This window comes from Humulus lupulus, chromosome 5, assembly GCF_963169125.1.
Source record: "Humulus lupulus chromosome 5, drHumLupu1.1, whole genome shotgun sequence".
In the NCBI taxonomy this organism is placed as follows: domain Eukaryota; kingdom Viridiplantae; phylum Streptophyta; class Magnoliopsida; order Rosales; family Cannabaceae; genus Humulus; species Humulus lupulus.
Window position 1 is genome coordinate 201142511 of NC_084797.1, and position 6050 is coordinate 201148560.

Consider the following 6050-nt stretch of genomic DNA (forward strand, 5'->3'; position numbering starts at 1 on the left):
TTATTATCATTATTAATGTCAAAATATCGAGTTTTTTATCGTGTCGTGTCGTGTCGTGTCTTGTCGTGCCAATTTTCAATTCGTGTCGTGCCTGGTCCAAGCCCATATTTTTTCGTGTCGTATCATGCTCGTGCCTCTCGGGCTCGTGCCAGTTTCGTGCTGTGCTAGAAAGCCCGGCCCGTATTTACAGCTCTAGCTACACCTAGACCTCTTTTTGGGGTAGTACATAAAATTGTCGTTTTCTTGGTTTACTTGTCGCTGAAGTATTATAAGGGAATGAACATCATTAAAAGGAAAAATAATTCAATTAATTTCTTAACGGGAAGGGAGAAAGGTCGGCGTTTGTAGTCCAACGGTTAGGATAATTGCCTTCCAAGCAATAGACCCGGGTTCGACTCCCGGCAGACGCATATTTTTATTTTAAAAGCTTTATTTAAACAAAAAAAACTAATTATTTTTGTGGCAATTATTAGTAAGAAGTGGTATACTTTACTCTCATGCGTTACTTGGATTCCCCGAACTCAAAATATTACTTGTGCTCATTCTTCATTAGCTGCTTGGGCATCTACTTCTTTTGTAATTTTGTTTTTGGTTTGCTGTCTTTTTGGGAGATGGCCCCTGTTCTGCTTGCTCCCCAGATATTTTTCTTATTTTAATTAAAGTTTCTTCTTTTCACAGCAAACAAAAGAAGTGGTATACTTTTATTGGAAATCTTTAATTTTTTTTTTTTTAAAAAGTTTGTTTTTATATTCGCTGGTTGCTTCAATTTCCTTAATTATTTCACATTTTTTGTAACTTGTTCCTCAATTATTTGACCTGTTTGTATTTTGTTGATTCTGTGTTGAACCGTTTTTTTATTTTATTATTAAAAAATAAAATAAAAAGAAAAATGAAAAAGAATGGATGAGAAAAAAAAATTACTGACCAATAACCTCTCACCAGTCGCTACTCACCTGTCATCACTCTCCTCTACTCCACTTGGTTCATTCTCTTGTCAATTATTTATAAAATAATCTATTAAATGGCAAAAAAAATCAGACAAAGGGGAGAAAAAAAAATAAAAAACTGTCAAAATTCTCAAAAAGAAAATAAACACAAAGTTAAGAGAAAAGTTCATCTTCAAGGTTGTCTTCAAAGTGAGTATAAGGGTTGGTTCCTATCTTCTTCTTATCATTCTAAGATCTCTCTTCTCATACATAGATTATTTTCTTTTGTCTTTAGTCCGCTTTGACTTAGGCTTTATAAGTCACAAAAGGTTTTCGAAAGTGAGATATAACCAAAAGGGAAATGATAAATCTTGATTTTTTTCTATGTCATTATGTTGCTCAAATTCTCCTAAGATCAAAATTGATTTTCATATTTTTCACAGTCCACTTTGATGTAGCCTTTTTAAGCCACAAAAAGTCTCCAATAATAAGATAGAGCCATATAGAATATGATAAATCATAAAATTTATATGTGATTATGCTGTCAAATTAAAATAGGGGTGCAAGAAAATCTTCTTCATTTTTATAAAGTTCAAAGTTGGTATAATTGTATACATCAAACGACAATTAAAAAAAGGGTGAAAAACAATTCAATTAAAAAAAATAGGTTCCCATATTTCGAAACCAAGAGTTATTCAAATTAAAATAAGGGTGCAAGAAAATCTTCTTCATTTTTATAAAGTTCAAAATTGGTATAATTGTATACATCAAACGACAATTAAAAAAGGGTAAGAAACAATTCAGTTCAACAAAAATAGGTTCCCATATTTCGAAGCCAAGAGTTATTCAAATTATAGATGTCTTTTGGCTAAGGAAATCTCAATCTTTATGCTTAATAGTGTCTCCTATTACCAAAAAATACTAGTATTATTCATCATTTCAATTTGATGCCAAACATTCCCCATCTACCAAAATACCCCTCCCATTATATCAAGAAGACCAAAACCCTTTCTTCCTCTCTATTCTCTCTCTCTCTCTCTCTCTCTCTCACGAAACCCTCACCAAAAGCCACGGTGAGTGCCAAATTTATTACTGATATCATTGTTAGTCATCTCCATTGCCTCTATAAAGGCCCAAATATCAAAGGCAACATCTATTTTGAGGGATTTTGGAGGAGAAAAACCACGAGTAAGAAGATTGTTCATTTTTTTGTCTTGTGTATTGTTTGTTTACTTTTTTTTTTTTTTTTGCTATTTCGAACATATTTGAGCTCATATTAGTGTGTTTTTTTAGTTTTTCAGAGAGAGTTTGTAACACCCTGGATAACCAAGAGTGTTACACTGTGTAATTTAAATAGTGCTAGGCTCGCTAATCGAGTTATTTGGCCATAAACATGCAACTAAACGTTATTAACGGTTTAGGGTTAAAAATTTCGGTCAAAAGGAATAGTATTTTCATTAAAACGTTAAGTATGTACATGGGATCCCAAAATAAACATTTACAAAGTCGTTTATAGTTTAAAAAGGATAAATACAACTCAAAATTCCAAACAATCGTCCTAGGCGGAAAAATAGGTTTTGACCCTAGTTCTTCTGAGAAACCTCGGCCGTGGTGGTCGAGCAATCGCATATGTACACGTCACCACCAAAGCTCTCCAATTCATGGCTAGTTCTGCTTTCATTTTCCCTTACCTGCACCACATAGCATCCGTGAGTCAAGGCTCAGCCAGAAGACTTAAACATGCTCATAAGCAGTCAATAACATATCATAGAATTATAATAAGCATGTCCAGCAGTAATAACCCTACTCATGCATGCGTTCTATGCAAATAAATGGCTACACTGTCACACAGGGGCCTACTTCCCTAACAAGATGACTAATAAGTCATACCGGGGCCATGCCATAGGATATGGGACTAATAAGTCACCCCGGGGCCCGTTGTCCTATCTTCTGTATAACCAGCCTTGGAGCTGGCCCAACGTACCTGGCGCTTAATTATTCCACGACCATTAGGTCGAACAAGCGTATAATGCGCTCCTGATCAGGCCTAACCATAACGACCAGCGCTCAGCGCACTACTGCCGCCCTTGACTTATAAGTCAATGCTTTCAACCAGCGTTCGGCGTTATTTCCGTTCTTGACTCATAAGTCAAGCCTTTCCCAAACAGATAATGCAAACAGGCATACACTATTTAGCAATTATCTAGATACAGAGCATTCAACATGTTTAATCAAACAATCACAATCATAATTATAATCATGCGCATTTACGGGCCCCAAGCCCTAATAAAATCTATATTCAACAACCGGGCCAAGCCCTAATCACGTACATTACGTATTGAGTGCAGTTTTCTTACCTTTGGTCCGACTGTAAGAAATTAGGCAAGCAAGTGCGACTCCCGAGGACGATCCTCTCCCGAGCCCTCTCGATAACCTAGTCACAACCCACAAGTAACATTCTCATTACAATTCGATTCCATAATTGAACCCCAGGACCAATCATGTGCTCTCGGGACCTCCAACTCCCCCACACGGGGTGGTGAAATCATCCCCCGAGCCCCTGGGCCTATTCCCTAAAAATGCAAAATGAAGGCCCCTGAAAATGGCCTAGCGCCGCGGCATAGCCTTACAAGTGCCGCGACACACAACCAGGGCTCCCTGCCCTGGAACATCCCAGCGTCGTGGCTCGAAAGAACAGTGTCGCGGCGCCCCTACGCGAACCTAGAAAAACTGGGTTTTCCACCATTTTTCTCCAAGCCAAAGCTCCCAAATCTCATCCCAAACTTGCCTTAAATTCTCAAATGATTCTAAAACCCTAAACACATATCCTAAGCAGTACACACACCTCAAAAACCAAACTCAATCTCTAACCCAAATCAAAACCCAGCCCTAGGTTTAAAACTCTGCTAAAACTTAAACCAAAGCAAGAATTCACCATAAGACTGAGTATAATCTTACCTCACTAAAGAACCACGCCCCTTATCTTCCTCCTACTTGAATTCCCAGCTTAAATCTTCAATTTCCAAGCCTTTCTTCTCAAAAAATCCAAGGTCCTCCAATCGTATGAGAGAGTAACGAAAGAGAGAGGGAGAGCTAAGTATCTGATTTCTCGAAAGTTTTTGTTTCCTTCCCCTTAGCCTACTCATCACATGCCCCTAAGGGCAAATTTGTCTTTTGTCTCATACCCCGTTAATCATAATTAACGCCCTATAATTATCATTACTTCCAATATCCTAAATGATTACCAAATAGTTTCCCATTACCCGAAAAACCCTAGTAATGTTCTAAATTACCAAAATACCCCTAGGCTCACCCCGAGCCAAGCATTTGACCCCGTTATGAATAAACTGCTAACTTGCTCCCTAGGATCGCCTCATGCCGAATAACCCAAATATATCCACATAATAATGTGGTCTCAATCCATATACACACAAATATACAAATATGTCCTCAATGGGCCAAAATTACTAAAATGCCCTTCTAATAAGAAACGGACCCACATGTACGCCATACAATCATATAATAATACAACTCACATAATCATGCATATTATCACATAATAATACGATAAACAAATTATTGCCTTCCTGACCCCCTAATCAAGGCACTAAGCCATATTAGGGAATTTGGGACGTTACAACTATCTCCTCCTTACAGGAATTTCGTCCTCGAAATTTTACCTGAACAACTCGGGATACTAATTCTGCATATCTGACTCCAGCTCCCAGGTCGCTTCCTCGACCTTGATGTTCCTCCATAATACCTTAACCAAAGATATGGTCGTGTTCCTTATAACCTTGTCCTTCCTGTCTAGTATCTGGACTGGTGTGCCTCATAGGACTCCAGATCTTCGTAACTCAACACATGAGTCACATCTGATACATATTTTTGAAGTGTCGAAACATGGAACACATTGTGTATAGCCGATAGTGCCAGAGGTAAGGCCAATCTATAGGCCACCTGACCAATCCTCTCTCTAGGATCTCAAATGGTCCCACAAATATAGGGCTCAACTTGCCCTTCTTCCCAAACCTCCTTACCCCTTTCCATGGTGAGACTTTAAGGAAGACATAGTCTCCCACTTGGAACTCCACGTTCCTGCACTTCGGTTCTGCATAAATTTTCTGTCTACTTTAAGAAATGATCATCCGAGCTCTGATCTTCACAATAGCCTCATTGGTCCTCTGAACTACCTCAGGACCCAAGTATTTCCTTTCTCCTGTCTCGTCCAAAGAATTGGCGATGTACATTTCCTACCGTACAACATCTCATAAGGAGTCACCCCAATGGTCGACTGATAACTGTTATTGTAGGAAAACTCTATCAAAGGCAAATACTTACTCGAGGACCCTTCAAAGTCTAGCACACATGCTCGCAGCATTTCCTCTAATATTTGTATCATCTTGCTCAGATTTTCCATCTGTCTAAGGATGATAGGCAGTACTAAACTTCAGTTGTGTACCCATGGCCTTCTGTAAACTTCCCCAAAACTTGGAAGTAAATGTGGGGTCCTGATCTGACACGATCGACCTCGAACCCCATGAAGGCGCAATATCTCTCTCACATAGAAATATGCATACTGGTCGACTGTATATGTTGTTCTCATTGGTAAGAAGTGAGCTAATTTGGTGTATTGATCCACGATAACCCACACATAATCATGTTCACCCACAGTCCTAGGTAATCCCACCACAAAATCCATCATGATGTCCTCTCATTTCCACTTTGGGATGTCTGGATGCTGTAATAGCTCTGCGTGCCTCTGATGCTTAGTCCTGACCTGTTGACATGTCAAGCACTTAGCCACATATTCTGTCACATCCCTCATCATCCCAGACCACCAATATAGTGATCTCACATCCTGATACATCTTCGTGGTGCCTGGATGCAAAGAGTAAGGGGTAGTATGAGATTCATCCATAATCTCTCGTCTGATAACAGTGTCCATCAGAACACAAATCTGACCCTTATACCTCAGCAAACCCATAACTGATACTGTATAGTCCCTAGCCACTCCAGCTAGGACGTCCCCTCTAATCCTCGTCAACTGTGGGTCACTCAATTAACCTTCCTTTATTCTCTCCAACAGTGTAGACTGTAGCGTAACGTTGGCCAACTGGCCCA

At 39.1% G+C, this 6050-nt stretch overlaps 1 non-coding gene across 1 annotated transcript; it reads left to right on the plus strand.

Annotated features, from left to right (window-relative positions):
- Positions 1 to 338: 338 nt before the first annotated feature.
- TRNAG-UCC (transfer RNA glycine (anticodon UCC)) lies at positions 339 to 410 on the plus strand. Its single transcript has one exon. It is a non-coding gene; the product is annotated as a tRNA-Gly (tRNA).
- Positions 411 to 6050: the final 5640 nt, after the last annotated feature.